A 20,024-nucleotide genomic window follows, 5' to 3' on the forward strand; every position below is an offset into this window, starting at 1 on the left:
ACTAGTGGCCTCCCACTAGTCTTCACGTTTTTAATCTTTTCTGTGATAATTTATTTGTTGACTCTTCCTCTTAAGTCTCTCCTCTCTGGGTGTCTGTGTCATATTCCTTTATTTTTCTTCTAAATATCTGATTAATTATGTTTGGGCTTTTCCTGGGTTCCTACCACCCCACCTCCACCCTGACTCTTAAATATTATTATTTCTCATGTTTTTAGTCTTTGTCTTTTTTTGTACTGGTCCGTAAGTTCTACCGGGTTGATCGCATTTTTTAGCATTCCTTCAATTCTTATGTGTGTCTTGACTTGAGAATCTAAAGAAATGATCCTGGCATCTTTCTTGTGCTCTAGGCCTGTGTCTCCAACCACCTACTCAGATGTCTCTTCTCAATAGGCATGCCTAAATCAATATGTCTAAAATAGTAGAGTGTCCACCCTCAGACCGTCTTATCCTTTTGTGTTCCCCAGCTCCAGTCCTGGCAGCATCATATACCAGTTTCCCAAATTATTAATTGTCAGGTTGTCTTGTCCCTCCTTTCTACTTCTGACAGTCAACCGATCATCAAAACAATTCTGTTTTTGAATGTTTCTCATAAGTCTTTTTACTATCCCAGCTGATACTGTCTTAGTTCCCAATTCATCTTCTGGCTACACTAGTGCAAAACATTCCTGACGATGGTACATTTCTTGTGCTTCTTGATATTTCAATCCATTCTCCACATTTCTGCCCTAGTTACTTTTGTACAACATTAATTTACCATGTCATCATCCCACCCCCCAGCATCTAATCAAGAAAACAAAATAGTTGTTGAGGGCCCACTCTCCTAAGTGCTACACACTTGACATATATCTGTTATCTCATATGAAGTGCACAGTAATCCAGATATGAAGATAATCTGGTGTTATAGATCAAGAAACCAATGCTCTGAAGGGATACGTAATTTTCTCACATAGCAGTGTCAAAGCAGTATTTCAAAGACAGTTTCCTCTGATTACAAAGCACTCTCTCCTTCTAAATCTTACTGCCCCTTCAAGAGATTTGAACATAATCCTAATATTTCATGTTCTCAATGGCCCTGTCAAACCACCTAGGTTAGGTATAATAATAATAATGACAATATAAAATTCAGAGGTATTTTTTTGTCCTTAAGGAAAAATGAAATACATATGAAAGTGCTTGCAAATGAGCGCTACACAGATGTAAGTCATTATTACAGATCCTTCAAGGCCCTGATGATACCTATTTTCTAAAGTCTACTTGATTCACCAAGTTGAATTGATTCTTACTTTCTCAGTGCGTTCATTGTACTTGGTGCGTATCTCAGAGTTAATTGCATTTACTTTTAAATTTTTTCTCCACATACTGTGAGTTTTTGGGGGGGCAAGGTTATGTCTCAGTTGTTGCTGTATATCCAGCACTTAGAAAAATGCCCAAGAGAGTAAATTGAACACTACCTACCCCCCAAAAAAGAAAAATAAAAAGCTTGAGTTAAAACTAATACATTGGCATGAAAGGTGTTTAAGTCTAGAAAGATGTCTCATTCGCTTTCAAAGCTCGTAAAGACAGCAGAGAGTAAACGCAAAAGAGAGGACTTTGAAAAAAGCAGTCAAACAGACAGAGGATCAGATTCTCAATTGAAATATAAAACATATAAATGTTACTGTTACACATCTCTTTAAGCAGCGCTTTGAAGTCATGCGACAAACAACAAACCATTTATTGAGGATAATTAAGGAACAGGCTCTTCCCTTCTTAATATAAGCCTACAAGTAGAGACAATGTACTAATTGTTCCCAGATCTCTAAAGGTCCAAGACTATGGATGTGGAAATCTAGGGTGTTTTCAGTATTTCAATAATCTTTTGGATATTGTTCACTTCCCTGGAATTAAACTGTGGGCCGAAGGTAAAGAAGCACATTTTGAAGTTGAGAAGTAATGACTCGCTCTTGGTGACAACACAGAGATTACTATTATTATTATTATTGTAATTTTAATTTAACTTTTTATTTTTTGTTATAATTTTTTATTATGTTATGTTAGTCACCATACAATACATCATTAGTTTTTGATGTAGTGTTCCATGATTCATTGTTTGCGTATAACACCCAGTGCTTCATGCAATACGTACCCTCCTTAATACCCATCACCGGGCCCACCCATCCCCCGAGATTATTGGAACAAGTTAGTGGATCAGACACTGTGACTAGAATTACCAGTCAGATGGTCACTCTAATGAAGTGAACACATTCTGTGGGTGATCAACCTTGTATACAAGTGCCCAAGTGACAGGTGACATGAGTAACTGGTAGCACTAAAAAGTGCTAAGTGTCTGTGGACTTAATTTTATTACTGATGAGTATCACAGCTGCTGTCCTGACTTATGTAATATTGTAAATAATATTGTGAACTCAGACGTATAGCTCACTAGTCAAAATTTGAAAGAGTGTAAGAAGAAAAATAGTGCCAACAATTAATAAGTGTAGTTTTGTTAGTAGACTAATCCTTTCAGATTATCGTGTCCACAGCTGAAAACAAATAATAAAAGGAAAAGGTAGTGATGCAAATGTTAACTCTTTAAAAAAGTGCATAAATCTTAAGGGCATAGCAACTTACTGTTATTGAGTGAACACACCACGGTGTAAGTACCCAAATAAATATATTGAACATTACCAGCAACTCAGAAACCTCCCTCATGCTTCTCCTGTTACCTACTGTACACCCCCGCCCTAGGCAAAAGCTAACTGTTATTCTGACTTTAATACTGCAGATTAGATTTGTCTCTTTGTGTACTTTATGAAATCAAGTAGTGCTTCATGTATTTTTTTGTCTGGCTTTTTACACTCCATTTTATGCTTCGCCACTTACCCATTTGACAGCATATAGTAGTAGCATGTCTTTAATCATTGTTTTATAGCACTTCATTATTTGAGAATACACTTTAAAGAAAGGTGTTCTCTTGTTGATGGACATATGGGCTGATTCTGAGTTTTGGCTAGTACTGATAATGTTGCCATTAGCTTTCTCATATGCATCTGTTACATATCTGTACACATTTCGGTTGAGTACATAATTAGGAGTGGACTCGTTAAGCAATAGGAAGGCATGTGGTCAGATTTGGTAGATTCTGCCACACAATTTTCACTTAACTACTAGTACGAGAGTTTCACATGTTCCACATCCTAATAGTTAGTATTTCCAGGTTGATTGATGGATAGATCGATAAAATTTCAGCCATTCTGGAGGGCGTGTGGTGGTATTTCAGTGTTGCATCAGCTACCATCCCCTCACATACCTCCTCTCTTAATGCATTTTGGTTTAGTATTAATGATACTCTAGATTCTAACAGTGTGTTTTCCTGTTTTTCCCCTCTTCTATTTTTTTAGGTCTAACTTCAGTAACCAAATACCACCTGTTATTGTTATTCCTTAATTGTGTGTTTATTATAATACAGATATCAATTTTGAATTAACTATGCAAACAATTTATCCTGTTTTATTTGGTGTGGTATTGATTTGCTGAAAATTTCACAGTAAAGTTTTGGGGTACTAGAGTATATGCTAATTTAGAATGAATGTTCTGTGCATATTTTCTCAGACTTATTCAGGAATTGGAATTTACTTGCCTTTAGAACTTCCTATTGATGAATGAGGCAGAGAAGGCTAACCAAACCCTTTTTGCAAATAGATATGGCCGTTTGGCTATATGGCCTCCATGATGTCCATTAAATGTGAGTAGAGGGGATATGAGTTTTTAAGATATGGTTTATCCACTGGGTCTTCCCCTTCTATTAACACTGCAGATCAATATGGTGACCTTGGAAGATGGTGATGCCATAGATGGAAGCAGCCTAGTTCTCTAAATTACCATGGGAAGGAGAGTCTTCCATAGATTCAAGAACACTTATTTTAGGCTTTATAAGAGTGAATAATAAACTTCTAATGTGTTTGGGCCATTTAAAATTTGTGGTTTATTTGTTATATCAACTGGCTTGTTTTTAATTAATATGAAAATTGGAACCTTGAAAAAGGGTACTTCTTTAACAATAATTAAAATATGTTGCATTGGCTTAATAGTCACGAGATGGCAAGAAAATTCACACTGAAGGCTGGAAAGATGGAAATCTTTATGTAAGGGATAAACATTTGGCAAAACTGTAATCACTTGGAAGTGGATCAACTACTTACAAAATCTATAGCTCTAAGAGTGTAGACACCTTTGTGTGTGTTGATTGCTTTTTACTGCATTTGGCAAGGTATTATAAAACAAAACATGTACAGGAAGACTTGGCAGTTTGAAAGCAGAAATAAAAGGGGATAGAAAGATTCCAGAAATTTTGGGTCTTGCAAAGTTGTAAAAGATGTCTGTTCCTACATTCTTTTTTTTCCAAGATTTTATTTATTTATTTGACAGAGAGCACAGGCAGGGGTAGCTGCAGAGGGAGATGGAGAAGCAGACTCCCCACTGAGCAGGGAGCCCAACAGAGGACTCCATTCCAGGATACTGGGATCATGACCTGAGCCGAAGGCAGACACGTAACCAACTGAGCCACCCAGGTGCCCCGTGGGTCTTGATTTCTTTAGTTCTTTGCCCCTGTTCCTACATTCTTGAACAGGAAGAAATAAAACTGAAAAAGGGTTTAAGTAACAGTTATTAAGATTTTTCCAGGTAAACAATAGTGGGACAAAGATCAGACTATGGGTGTTTTCTTCTCAGTCAAGCATAAAGTATCATATGGCTTCAAGGTAGACAACACTGAGTTCAAGAGAATAGCATGAGAGTGAAGAACTAAAGAAATCAGGTTGGCTTGAAAATTATACTTAGGAAAGAAATTTGGCCATGTTTTCCATCACATGGAACTGAGTGGGAATAGATAAATTGGAATCTACTAAGGTGTTGAGGGATTTTTTATTTTTTACTTTTTAAGTAGGCTCCAAACCTAATGCAGGCACAGTGCTGGACCCAATACAGGGCTTGAACTCACGACCCTGAGCTCAAGACCTGAGCGGAGATCAAGAGTTGGATGCCCAACCAATTGAGCCACCCAGGTGCCCCAGATGTTGAAGGATTTTATTCCCAGCCCCTCCATGAACCCGGCCTAGAAACGACCTGTAACTGTAAAACCATTTTTGGACCCCCAAACTTGCATCCGCAGGGAATAGGCTCTGCAAGTTGTACAGACCCCAAAGAAGGCTTACACCTCAGTATTCAGAGAGGTAAGGAACAAGGACAAACCTTCTAAGGCTGGAGCCAGTGTCAATAGACAGCAATGGGCAAAAGAGTTCCTACCAAAGAGCAGGATTATAGTCTAATCTAGGAACATCCTCTACCATCAGGTAAGATGTAGGCATTAATAACATCTATCCCTCGGGAGTTAATTGTTGCTGTGACTTTTTCCCTGTTGGGAGTTTTTATTATAGTTTTCCTGTCCCTGCTCCTCTATTTTCTGAGTGAAAGAGAGAAAAAAATATGTGTGGTGAGTAGAAGCTAGTTTGTTAATTTATAGGATCATGAGGAGCCACATTTGGACGTGGTGAAGAAGTTGCATTTCATCAGGATGTTCTGGACATTGATGTGGATGGCTACCGGATGGACTTTGGATGGTCTCCCCTGGGGAGAGCTTGACTTGAAGAAAAAGATGGCCAAAGGGATGGACTATTTTAAAGAAATAAAGTAGCCTCCCTCAAAATTGTGTCCCTTCTTCCATAATGTGGAGTTGTCACTGGGATGTGGTTTTCCAGTTAACAATTATTTTTACCCATTTTATGATTCACTTTTTATTTTTTATTTTTATTATTATTTTTTTAAAGATCTTATTTATTTATTTGTCAGAGAGAGAGAGAGAGAGAGAGAGCAAGCACAAGCAGGGGGAGCGGCAGGCAGAGGGAGAAGTAGGCTCCCCACTGAGCAAGGAGCCTGATGTGGGACTCGATCCCAGGATCCTGGGATCATGACCTGAGCTGAAGGCAGATGCTAAACCGACTGAGCCACTCAGGTGCCCCGTATGATTCACATTTTAGGTCAGGATTTTTAACAGTCTAATATGCCTTCTTCATTTGCTTTTTTATATTTCTCCAACTTGATACAGAGGAGCATGACAACCTTTGAAGCCACATATTGAAGACGGTGGAGCCCTAAGACAGGAGTCTGTATCCCTGTATTACTGCTTGAAGGACAGTTTTAGTAAATCAGGAATACTTTTTAGTCTTTATAGGAGGAAGAAATAAAAGTTTAATGTATTTGAGCTGTTTTTAGGTTGGTTTGTTACAGTAAGCTGGCATTACTTAACTAATAAACTCTGTATGACTTTGTATGACTTTGTTTTTATTTACAACACAATAAAGAAAGAAATAAGGGGAAAGATTACAGATAAATACTTTGGTGATATTTAGGTGGTTAGATGCCAAGTTGTGGAGAAGTTCTTACTGGTGTGCCATATGATACTGTCCTATCTGGTATGACATGCTTTGCAATTAGCAGTTTAATTTTACCTGACTGAAGAACTCTAAAAAAGGTCATGTTCAGAAGGTTATCAACAATTAAAAACTAACTGAATACAGAACAGGGATAAAAATTTTATTTTCAGGTGAGAAGTAAATATAAATATGACAGAAGAAAAGGATATTACTGTCTTTATATTTAATAAAATGAGTTTTGTTTTTTTAAAGATTTTATTTATTTATTTATTTATTCATTTGAGAGAGAGAGAAAATGTGATGGTGGGGAGGGGCAGAAAGGGAGGGAAAAGGAGAGAATCTCAAGCAGACTCCATGCTGAGCGTGGAGCCCAATTTGGGGCTCAATCTCAAGACCATGAGATCATGACCTGAGCTGAAACCAAGAGTCAGATGCTTACCTATCTGAGCCACCCAGACTCCCCTAATAAAATGAGTTTTAAGAGAAGTCAAACTCCTAGAAATGAAGAGGAGAATGGTGATTACCAGGGCCTGGGGGCAGGGAAATGGGAGAATATTGGTCAAAGGGAATATAAACTTTCAGTTATAAGGTGAATAAGTTCTGAAGATCCAATATGTACATGGTGACTATAGTTAGTAGCACTGTATTGTATACTTGAAATTTGCTAAAAGATTTAGATCTTAAGTGTTCTTCCCCCACCCACCATCACCAAACACACAGATGTAACTGTGAGGTGATGAAAGTGTTACTAACTTGATTGTGATAATCATTTCACAATGTATACACATGTCAATGTCAAATCATCATGTTGTACCCCTTAAATATATATACTTTTATTTATTTATTTTATTTTTATTATGTATGTTAATCACCATACATTACATCATTAGTTTTTGATGTAGAGTTCCATGATTCATTGTTGGCATATAACACCCAGTGCTCCATGCAGTACGTGCCCTCTTTAATACCCATCACCAGGCTAACCCATCCCCACAGCCCCCTCACCCCTAGAACCCTCAGTTTGTTTCTCAGAGTCCATAGTCTCTCATGGTTCGTCTCCCCCTCCGGTTTCCCGCCCCTTCATTTTTCCCTTCCTGCTATACTTTTATTTGTTAATATATCTCAATAAAACTCGTGGAAGAAATTCAGTTGGGTAATTTTCCTGGTTAGAAGCTCCAGTACAATGCAAAAACGATGTCTTTGTCTTCTACCAGTCTCAGGGCAAACAGGTCAGTCTTTTACTATGAAGTATGTTAGTGTCAGGTTTTTTTGCACGTGCTCTTTATCAAGTTGAGGAAGATTCCCTCTATTCTAATTTTTCTAGGAGTTTTTATCGTGAACGAGTATTGAATTTTGTCAAATGCTTTTTATGTACTGATCACTATGATCATGTGAATTTTATTTTTCCCTGTTAGTATGGTAGATTACATTGATTTTTTGAATATTGAATCAGTCTTGTATCCCTGAAATAAACCTACTTGGTCATGAGAAAAAAAAAAGACATGGAGGAACCTTAAATGCAGATTACTAAGTGAAAGAAGCCAATCTGCAAAGGCGCATACTGTATGATTCCAGCTACATGACATTCTGGAAAAGGCAAAACTGTGAAGACAATAAAAAGATTAGTGGTTGCCAGAGGTTAGGGATGTCAGAGGGATGAATAGGTAGAGCACAGAGGATTTGTAGGCCAGTGGAATGATTTCATACAATACTGTAATAGTGGATACACATCATTATACATCTGTCAAAACTTATAGACTGTACAACATCAAGAGTGAACCCTAATGCAAACTATGGACTTTGGGTGATAATGATGTTGATGTAGGTTCATCACTAACAAATATACCACTCTGCTATGGAATGTCTTGTGTGAGAGGCTGTTGATGTGTTTGGAGAGAGAGTATATGGGAACGCTGTACTTTCTGCTCACTTTTTCTATGAACCTAAAATTTCTATAAAAATAAAGCTCATTAATTAAAAAATGAGTCAGTACACAGTGAAGAAGATATGATTTGATTCAACAGTGGTTCACATAAAATATGCTGAGGTTTTTCATTGACCACATATTCAGTGCAAACAAAAATTATGAAATTTCTAAAAAGAAAAAAGAAAAACATCCCTTTCTCTTCTTGACTAAATAAAATTGAGGAAATAATAGGCACACTTTAATAAGCTTTGATCTAATTACATCTGGTATTCAGATATTAGACCCTGCATCTTAAGAAGAAACATTTTCATGTAAATGAGATTATTGCTAAATTGTGAAAGGTTCTTGAGCCTTGTCATTTTAGAAACACTTGAGGTAATTAAAAATGTATGTCCTGAAGAAGCAGTAACTAACAAAAGACTTAATATCTGCATCCTGAAATTCAAAACTGTATCACGTGAAGTTGTATTCACTATGTGTCCAAATGTCAAGATTTGCATCAATTCACAGAAGATAGATGGAGATTGTTTTTAACTTCTTTCTCTGGAAGATTTTTCAAAAAGAATTGTTATTTCATGAAGAAAAATATGTCATGGAAAACATACAAACAGACCTCAAATAATCCTGTGCCAGAATTGTAGCAAGTGTTTCTTTTTGAGGAAGTTAGACTATGTGATCTCCAAGTTAGTGGATCTCAACCTTTTTTACATCATGTCACAAAAGACAACTATATTTGTGTCACACAGTTCAATGAGCTAATTAACTCTGGAGGTAACTGGCTGGAGCTCAGTCCATCATATTCCCTGGTGATGGGGGAAAGACTATCTCCACTTCCTCTATCCTGTTCAGTGTGCACCGTTGTGCTGTGTGGCATGAGTTGGAAGAACATCGCTCAAAAGTCATAATCCAACTGTAAGATTGCATGATGCTCCATGGAGGACGGAAAGATCTGAGATAGATGTTTTTGTTTCCCCAGGAGGAAATTATTAGAAACTAAAAAAGTAGAAACTAAATGATAGAAAAGAGGACAAATACAGATTAACATTTATTCATGCTTCCAGTTCTTATATCATTGCTACTCTACTCTGATGCTCAATTTTGGCATTGGGCAAAGTATTCTGTATTCTGGCCATTCTGAGAACTTGTCTCCAAAATCAGGCTACTACTTCATAATAAGTCGATTGGCTTTTTAAGTCTGTGTAAGGAAGCAAGGGGAATCAAATCCGAATATTTGGTCTGTAGCAAAGAACTCAGGCTTTCTGCAGATGAAAACATGTTTAACACAATGCCAGAATAACAAATGATAATGCTCTTTCCAGAAGGAGTAGGCCAAGCTGCAAGATCTTGGACTCTGTCCATATTTACTTCTCAATTTCAGTTCTGATTTTTTAGCTGTTTAGATCTAAGTTTTATTTCAGCTGGAAGGATTAAGACTATTTATGTCGCATTCAAGATATCAAGTGTGGTAACCAATTTGTGGTTACACATCAAGGGGAATTATATTACACATTCAACCATGAACTTAATATTAATGCACTAAGGAAGTCTTCGCTGCTAAAGGAACTCTCATCTTTTTCAAAAACATGGCTTCTCAGATTTCAGTTCTTTTGTGAAGCTAATAAAGTGAGGGAAGGAGATGTTGGATCTTGCCAGAAAGAGAAAACATCTCTTTCATATCCAGTGCATTTTTCTTCTGGGTTCTCAACATTTATTCTTCTTCTTATTTATTTATTTATTTATTAAGATTTTATTTATTTGAGATAGAGAGAGTGAGACCACGAGCCGAGCCGGGAGAAAGAGGGAGGAGAGGGAGAAGCAGGCTCCCCACTGAACAGGGAGCCTGGTGCGAGGCTCCATCCCAGGATCCTGGAGATCATGACCTGAGCCGAAGGCAGCCGCTCAACAGACTGAGCCACCCCTGGATTCTCAACATTTAAAACTTTTTTTGGTTTCCCTGCTCGGCAGGGAGTCTGCTTCTCCCTCTGCCTCCCCCCAACTCATGCTTACGTGTGCGTGCACACTCTCTCTTAAATAATTAAAATCTTAAAAAGAATAATGTGGTTGTTTCTTACTTTCCCTTTTTTTGGTAACAGCTGCTATAATTTTGATGTCTTTTGAATTAATATTCATTCATCAAACATTAATTTAGAACTTATTCTGTGTCCAGCACAGCATAAGATGTTGGAAAGGGGAGATGAAAAGGAAATAATTTTTGCCCTAGGAAAATTTAGGCGAGGAGATATATATACATACCAGTGTTTCCCATAATGTAGCAAATACTCTGATCCTGTGTCTTTGGGATTGTGTACAGGGTGATAAAGGACCAAATTAGGTGGGAGGATGATTTTGAGGAATAATGCACAATTATGTTAAGCCATGAGCTGAGTCTTAAACTCACAGTGTGCTAAATTTTATTTGATTTAATTTATTGGATTATTCATATACATCACACTCTCTGATTATTTCCCAGTATCAGGGCAAGTCTGATTCTTGCCCTTCTAAACAGTAGTTATCAATTGATCTATACATTCTGGCTGAACTGTTCTTCACACCTAAGCCCTTTACAAAAACACTTTATTTTTAAGGTAACCTATCTTGTGTGTCTTGATGTTTTTTTTCAAAGATTTTATTTATTTGATAGAGAGAGAGAGAGAGAGAGAGAGAGAGAGAACACAAGCAGGGGGAGGGGCAGGCAGAGAAGCAGGCTCCCAGCTAAGCAGAAAGCCTGACGTGAGACTCGATCTCAGGACCCTGGTATCCTCACCTGAGTCGAAGGCAGATGCTTAACCAACTGAGCCACCCAGGGGCTCCTTGTTTCTTGAATTTTATAATGAGGCTTCCATTTGGGTCCTTGGCTCTAAGTCTTATATTTGATAACTACTTGTAGTTCTTTCAGTTTTTGCCTTATGTAGTTAATTCTCATCAGTCTTGATAATTGTGTTGTATAAAGTTACCATGAATACTGAAAGTGAATATTGAACTGCTCCTCTTAATGATGCTCTCCAAATGGGGCTCTGCCTTCTGTTTTGCTCTTACTGGTCTGCCTTGCAGAGATTGGAAAATTGCTCTTCTGATGTCAAGATACTCTCCCAAGTGTGTATGTGATTTTTAATATCTGTAGTGCCTGGCCACAATACCTGATGAATGTGGGTGCTCAATTAATTTCTTTGAATGAATAAATACTTTTTTTTTTTCCAGAGCCTAATGGCTACCAGTGGTACTCGATCATTTTCAGGTATCATGCTTTTCCAGTTATTCTAGCCTCATTTCTGTACCTAAATTTTTTGTTATTGTAATGTTTAAATTTTGATATAATTTTAACCTTAGAAAAGTTTCAAGAGTAGTACAAAGGATTCCTGTATGCCCCTTACTCAGATTCACCATTTATTTATTCTTCTCTCATTTACTTCAGGATATCCTCTCTCTCTCTCCTCCCCACCCTTCCCTATTATATTTCATTTTTAACCATTTGAGAGTAAGTTGTGAACATCATATTCATGACCCCTAAGTACTCCGGTGGAGCTTTCTTAAAATCAACAATAATTTCTTATATAACCACAGTGCAATTATTGACATCAGGAAATGTAACACTGGTACTGTACTATTGTCTAATCCACGGTACATAATCAAGTATCATCAATTTCCCCAATATTATCTCTATTCTAATAATATCTATATTAAAATTTTATCAATTCTCTTAATAGTGTCTGTTATAGCTATATTTTATATGACTTCATAGATTCTAATTCAGGATCATGTCTTGCTTTTAGTTGCATGTCTATTAGCCTTCTTTAATCTGGAATAGTTCCTCAGTCCTTTTCTTTCATGACATTGACAGTTTTGAAGTGTGCAGGCTCATTATTTTGTAGAATATATCTGTTTGGTTCTGTCAGATGTTTCCTCATAATTAAAACCAGATTATATATCTTTATAAGAATAACACAAAAATGACACTGAATTCTTGTCATTATATCCTATCACAATGACTTGATGTTGCTTTGTCTGTAGACAGAATATGTTAGTTGTGTTGTTAAAATTTCCTATATTCCTACTGAGTTATTTTTGTCTGTTTGATCTTCCAGAAACTGGAAGAAGTGTATTAAATCTTTCATTTTGATAGTGGGTTTATCAGTTTCTACTTGTAATTCTGTCAGTTTTTGCTTTATATGTAGTCAATTCTCACTGGTCTTGGTACTTACGTTCTATAAATTTACCATGAATACGGAAACATTGAATATTGAACCATTACTCCTGGGGAAATACAAGGTTACCTGTGAGCCTCTGATAACACTATCTTTGTGAGCTGACCAATATATAACCTTATTTTATGTATGTTTCTGTTTAAAGACACTTTATTTAATATATACTGTTCATTCATTAACATTGAATTCATACCAGCATTGCTAGAACTCATGCCTGAACAAAGCTCATTTAACACATGTATTTTCTCTGTGAGGCAAATTGCACCCTTCTAATGCTTATAGAAACTACAAAACTACAGGCGTATACATGGGGGCAATGTTAAGCAGTAAAATCACCAACAAAAAGCACAAAAATAAAAACGTGGCATTAAATAGGCTATGAAAAAGATACCTAGTTACAGTATGAAAACTGAAACAAGTAGTCAGAGTATCACCTTGTTCAACTTTAGCTGGAAATGTGCATTTCGGGCTACTCAAATTTTTTTCTTCTCTGCATGTCTATGGATGACCACAAAAGTGCTGTATTGCTTTTGGGTTACAAATTAGGTTTTCCCTGTAGGTAAATTTGCAAATATAGAATCCATGAATAATGAAGACTGGCTCTGTTTGAAACTATTATTATGTTTGTATAACTTCAAAATTATGATGTCTTCCTAGTGAATTTAACCTCCTGCAAAGAAGAGGTGGTCCTTTTTATTTGTAGTGATGTGATTTGCCTTAAACTTTATTGTATTTGATATCAATTATGCTATTTCAGCTTTCTTTTGATTCATATATACCAATTTTTCTTATATTCTACTTTCCTATGTCCTTATATTTAAGTGTGTCTTTTATAAACAGTTTTTGGCCGAATTGTCAAAAATAATCTGAAAAAAAAAATCTCAGGCCTTTAATTGGAAAATTTTAGCTCCTTTATAGTTGCTCTAATTATTAAATATTTGGGCTCATTTCTACCCTCTTATATTGTGCTGTTTTTTCCACTTTTTAATTTATATTTTCTCAGTATATATTTTTATTTCATTTATTTGTATCAATGAAACTTTTTCTTTTTATTCTCTTCAATTTTTTTTCTTCTCTAATTGTAGAAAGGATTTTGGCATTTAGTTAGATTATTTAATGTTTATAGGACCAATCAGGTTTTCTATTTCATCTTGGATCAGTTTAGAGACTATGTCCATTTCTTTTCTTGAAGTAGTTACCCTAGATATTTTAGCATGTTTGTTATATTTAGGGAGGTATCATAGTAGGACCAGGCACCCACATGTGAACACTATCCATATAAGAATTCTTAGCTCCAAGGAAATTTACCTTATTATTTTTGGAATGGAATCTAAAAATTACTTTTCTCTTTGGGGAAAATGCTTGGCTGTTCTCTGCTCCCTAAATGAGCAAGTGGGTAGTGGGTTGACTAATGCAGTTATTCTGTGTGCAGATGTTGAAGGAATTCCTCTTGTTTTCAGCTGTTCTTCCTTTGTTCCTAGAGTCTCTGAGCGCAGAAATTTTCCTAGACTCTGATGGACAGAATGGCTCCCACTTCCATTGCAGTTGCTTCATACTGTCTTCTGGATTACAATTTCCTCCAACCTGTTTCATCTGTAAGTATATTTCTATCTCCTGATTTCTCCCAATTTTCTTTTCTTTAATAGGTTGATTCCTTTTTTTTGCAATTTGGTGTTTTAATAAGCTAAATACATTTCCTTTGTGTGCAATCTTGAATCGGAGTCTGAATATTGAAAATAAAATTTTATTGTTTTTATCCACTTAACAAAAGTAATAATGTACATTTAAGTAAATTTGGAATATAGAGAAAATTAAAAAATCTACCCACAATATTGTAACCTAGAGATATTATTAACATTTGTGTATTCCTCTCATATGCCTACACTATACATTTCAAGATATCTGAGGTAAGCCACAGCTTAGGTTCTGAGAACATATTGACATGTGGACTGACTGGTTTAAAATCTTGGCTACATCAATAACTAGGTGTGTGGCCTTGGGCAAATTTTCAAATTATTCTCGTCTGTTTCTTTTTCCTACAATGGAAATAATAATATCTCATTGGATTATTGTGAGCAATAAATGAATTATATGTAAAATGCTTAGAAAGGTGCCAGACATAAAGTAAACACTGGATGAATGTTAATCATTTTTACCCATGTGATTTCAAATGGGAGTTACCATCTTTACATGGATTGTAGTTATTGGGCTAGGCACCGGCACTTGTTAGTAATTGCTGACCTGGAAGGATAAACTAAGTAGAAGAGGTGAAGAGGGAAAGTTTTTGTGGTGCTTAAAATCCTGGTTCCCGGGGTGCCTGGGTGGCTCATTTGGTTAAGCATCTGCCTTCAGCTTAGGTCATAATCCCAGGATCGAGCCCTAGGTCAGACTCCCTGCACAGAAGGGAGTCTGCTTCTCCCTCTGTCCCTCACCCCACTTGTGTTCTCTCTCTCTCTCTCTCTCTCTCTCAAATAAACAAATAAAATCTTTAAAAAGAAAAAAAAAAACAAAACCCTGTTTCCCATTGTTTCTTAGATTTATTGCATTGTTTGTGCTTCTGTGGGTTATGTTTTTGTGGCTCTGTTAGGTGAGCCAAACCTGCTTCTTGCCTCTGCTACTCTAATTTAGAGTTTTCTTCATTACCACAGCCCTATGTAGTAGGTATTATTTAATCATTTTTTTAAATCATTACCACAACCCTATGTAGTAGGTATTATTATTATTCCATTTAATGTATGAAGGTACTGTGACACAGAGAGGTTAAACTTGATCCTACACCAGGCATTCTGGATCCAGAATCTATGTTCTTAAATGTTATGTGTCATGTTGGCAAGTCCCAGTCACTTTGTACTCCATTTTTTAATGTTCAAAGAGAGTGTAGATTCCTGGGACGCCTGGGTGGCTCAGTCGGTTAAGCGTCTGCCTTCGGCTCAGGTCATGATCCCAGTGCCCTGGGATCGAGTCCCGCATCAGGCTCCTTGCTCACTCTCTCTTGCTCACTCTCTCTTGCCCATGCTCTCTCTCTCTAACAAATAAATAAATAAAATCTTGAAAAAAAAAGAGTGTAGATTCCTTTGATAGAATTTACACACTAAAGAATTTCTATGTGTCTCTTTCCAGTGCAAATGCATACACACACACGCACACACACACTGAGTACAGAGAGATAACTAAACAGTCTAATCTGGTAAAATCATTCTTATATATAATAATTAGCATTTTTAAGACTTTAATGTCTTTCGGCTTAAAAGCTTAATGTTTTAGATTTTCTCCCTTTGCCCAACTCCTCGTCACGGGGCACTGGATTGTGAAAGAAATTTTCCCCATTTGAGATTTTGTCTTGCAAGTCAGTTCAGAAAGAAAGAAGTTCTGTGTGGGACTTTCTTTTCTGCCAGTGTGAGTGATGGTGGGGGCAGAAATAGCAGCAACTCTCCCCTCAGACCAGTCTTATGATGTGGTTTCAACGCTGATCAGTGACTTCTCTAACCTAGGTTTTAATTTTTCTCTACTCCCATGAAGAATTACACTTAATATGGTATGGGACATGATTTATGAAAGAAAAAATAATATTTTGTGAAACATTATCATCCTTATTTTAATATGATCATTCCTGTTTCTTTGGGATGCTTTTGTCCAAAGTGTTTTTGTTCTTTTTTTAAATTTTCCAGTTTTCTCTGTCAGTTTATTTTAGTATTCTTGTAAGAAACATAGCTAGCTTTATTTTGTTTAAAACCCAAATCAGGGTTTGCTTTTTAATTGTTTTTTTTTTTTTTGAAGATTTTTTTTTTTATTTGAGAGAGAGAGAGCATACTTGAGAGAGAGCACAAGAAGGGGGGAAGGACAGAGGAAGAGGGAGAAAGAGGCTCCCCGCCGAGCAGGGAACCCAGTGACACAGTCGGGGGTGGTTCCCAGGACCCAGAATCATGACCTGACCAGAAGGTAGACGCCTAACTGAATGAGCCACGCAGGCGCCCCCTGCTGGTGTGTTTAATTACCAAGGAGTGTTTGTCTGTATGTGTTCTCCACTATTTTTGCCTATGATTTGGTGAGGTATTTTGATTCGGTATCTTTTTTTAAGCCAGAAAGCTTATTTTGTTATATCTTTGATTCTTCATTCTGTTTCAATTTTTCTTGCTTTTTCTCTGAGACCCTCTATTTGTTAGATTAGCTCTCTCAGTTCCTGTGTGTATCCTGTTCGTATTTACTTTATTACCTTTGTTCTTTGCCTTTACTTTCTGAGAGAGTTTCTGCAAATTTTCCTCCCTAAGACTCACTTGATAATCTGTGGTGGGCTCTTCTGCTTTCTTAGCCATCCCGGTCAGCTTTAATTATGTTTTGTGGCTGAGATTTTTTGAGACATTTTCTCAGACAGATAATTCTGTATTCCTGCTGTCATGGCAGGCCATCCATTTTGTTACATACGGACCCACCTACTCTTGAGCATCTTCCAAATTTTTTTTCTATCTTTTGGAGAAAACCTTTTTAGTGATGTTTTTCTTCTAAGCCTTCAAAGCAGTGGCTCCTTTTCCTTGATTGTAGACATCTTTTCAGAAATCTCATGACCTTTTTCCACTCCACCTACTCACTCTTGAAGAGAAATGTTTCATTTTCCACTAGGTGGCTAGGTAAAGGATGTAGTGTCCTAACATTTTTCAGTGTCCACTTACACGCTGGCATCTAGCCCTGAAAGGCACTTCTGTATTCTCAGCCTTTAGGCTGTATTTGTTGAGCAGCATAGACACTCATCCACTGAGGCTCTGTGGGAGGGCTCATTTCAGCTTCAGCTGTTAGTATCTTCCTGTTGGTAAGTGAATCATATTCCATTGGCGGTCCTTCATTATAAGTGAGGGGTGTAAAAGTTGTACCTGATGCTCTGAGCCTCCTAGACCATCCTCTCCCTCACCTTCCACCTGCACCTGGCATTACTCCCTGTCCTCCCCACCCCCACCAGACCCACTAAGCATACCTCTGGTCCCCAGCTGCACCCTGTTTGCCTTCCTGAGAAATGCCACAATCGACCCACTTGGATCAGGCTCCGGCTGTGGCCAATGGGCATCCTCGTTGGGTGTTCAAAAGAGGAGAACATTACCTGATGCAGGGGCTTGGGTGAAGAGGCCTGCTTCTTCTGCTGGAGGTCAGGGGAGATCAGAAAGAGACTAATGCCCTGAGGCTATTCCTAAAGGGAAGGGCTCCAGGAACAGGCAGGCGTGGTTTCCTGGGACAATTCTAGAATACCCCACTGCTGCTGGAAGGAACAACAGGCCCAAGGAGGATAACAGAACCAATGTTCTGGTTGTTGTGGCTCTGGGACTCAGCAGACGTAGGATTGCCCCATGGCCCGCGAGAGAATTTTGTGTCACTGTCACGGACAGGATGCCTCCTGGAAATCTGATAGACTTGCAGCCTGTGCCTGCACAGTTTACTCCCCTCTTCTGGTCTAGAGCGTTCCTACCCCTGCATAGAATTTTGTTCAGAGCCAGGGCCCCCCATACACGGCTGGAACCGGGGGCAAGGCAGCACGGTGAGACTCTGGGGCGTTGTGGGAGGCATCGACAAGGACTGGGATTTGCTTGCTAGGTGGCCTGAGCCAAGCTCCTTTCAGATGAGTCTGGGACAAGGGGTCTCCAAGTACCTGGGGCACCCAGATGTTTCTCAGCCCAGGACTCCCTTGCCCGTACCTGTAGAATTCCGGAGATCCCGCCAGATAGGACTTCCTCTGGGAAGAGTGGTCAGAGCCGTCAGAGCAGCCTCATCTCTGGTCTGATTTTAGTTGTTCTCTGAGCTGTCCGGAAGCTCAGTGCACCCCAGCCCATCCTTTCCCTACACCATCATCTGGACCTGGGCTTATCCCCCTGCGGCACACCCCAAACCACAAAGCTCACCCTTGGGGATCTGATGTAGGAAACAAAGGCAGAAGAAAAATCACTAAATTTCCTTACTACCTACAGCCCACTGACAAGTCCTTGAAACAGGCAGAGTGATAAGGAAGCTGCCTGGATGTTGATACTTTGCTAAGGGCAAAAGGCAATCTTAGCCCGACCCTCAAGACCCTGTAAGTTTACTTTAACATATAAAAATTCCTTTGGAAACTTCCTTTATCTCTAACCCCCCCCCCCAAAATATGTGTTGGCAATCATCCCCCAAGCATATGGCCCACCGATACACATCTGAAGGGTCTCATGACAAAGGTTTCATTAGATGGTAATAAATGACCTTTTCCCAACAATAGCTAGCCCCCTTAAGGTCCTAGAAACCTTGCTTCCAAAATTCCTTAGAGGTTTACGCTATTCCTAACCCCCTCCTAATTTGAAAGTATATGATGAGCGGCTCCTCATGACCCCATTGCCGCTCTTTTCTGCCCACTGGTCCTGTCCCCGAGCTTTAATAAAATCACCTTTTGCACCAAAGATGTCTCAAGAATTCTTTCTTGGCCCTGGGCTTTGAACCCTAATGTTGTCTTTCCTACATCAGGCTCCAACTGTGCAGTTTGCCTTCCTGGGAAACACCGCACCCCCCAGCCAGACCAGGCCCTGCCCGCAGGCATCCTCTCCTAAAGAAAAGGTAAGTTACCAGCGCTTCTATTTTTGCTTCTAGCGCTTTTCCTTATCCTGTTTGGCAGTTTTGTTAACTTTTACCAGAGCAAGGAATAATTTTATTTAAGTAAAGATAATGAGTTTATTCGGGAATAGCAGAGGAATTGCAGTTCGGCACTAGCCAGCTCTGGGTAACCATAGGCAAGTTCAAAGAGACAAAGGGAAGGTCAACTTTTCTGAGGTTGTGGGAGGAAATTGGGAGAGGATTGTTCTGAGCAGAAGCTTATTGGAGAAGAACAAGAGTTGAGGTTGCGGCGGTTTCTCACTGGCTGCAGGTGGTGGCTAGTGCATTGTTGCTGGGCAGGGGGCTTCTTCCTTTTCTTAAAAGAAGGAGATAAATTCTTATGTGAAAAGCGCCTTTCCTTGTGGAAATAATTATCTTCCTTTTTCCTGCTGGTGATGTTGGCTGCAATGAGAGGTGCTTACAAGAGAGTTTCTGCTTCGGGGCTTCCCGACTCCCATTTTAAATGAGGTTTCTTTATTTATTTTCACAGTTCCTTATGCAGCGCATAGAAATGTATAGTTCTGCTTACTAGTGCATTGTATATTAAGAGCTTTAGTTCTCTGTGGCTTCGAAAATAAAGGATCTGGTGGGGAAGCAGCTGAGAGGAGGACCAGATTCTGGGGTGAATGAGTTATAATTCTAAGGCAGTTGAGCCAGGTCCTCTTTTAAAGGAAATATATCCCCTGCATCCCAGAATTCGTGGTATATGGCTGGAGTCAGACACATTTTTTTCCTACAGTTTTCAGGCCTTCTGTATTCTGGTGGGGTTTGTGGAATATATTCAAAGGCCTTTGGTTTCTAATCAATATCCATTGAATGTTACCATTAGTAAAAATGTGGTTTGGGAAAAATGACGTTGCTAAAGCTTTGATGAATATTGCCATTACA

General features: G+C 38.3%; 1 long non-coding RNA gene across 1 annotated transcript in view; it reads left to right on the forward strand.

Moving 5' to 3' along the window:
• Nucleotides 1–19,100, forward strand: part of LOC113924406 — a 51,786-nt gene extending 32,686 nt beyond the window's left edge. The window contains exons 2-3 of the long non-coding RNA XR_003520664.1: nucleotides 14,021–14,134; nucleotides 19,011–19,100. This is a non-coding gene — a long non-coding RNA (uncharacterized LOC113924406). The remainder of the gene's footprint in view (nucleotides 1–14,020; nucleotides 14,135–19,010) is intronic.
• Nucleotides 19,101–20,024: the final 924 nt, after the last annotated feature.

The sequence above is a fragment of the Zalophus californianus genome, chromosome 4, assembly GCF_009762305.2.
Source record: "Zalophus californianus isolate mZalCal1 chromosome 4, mZalCal1.pri.v2, whole genome shotgun sequence".
NCBI lineage: Eukaryota > Metazoa > Chordata > Mammalia > Carnivora > Otariidae > Zalophus > Zalophus californianus.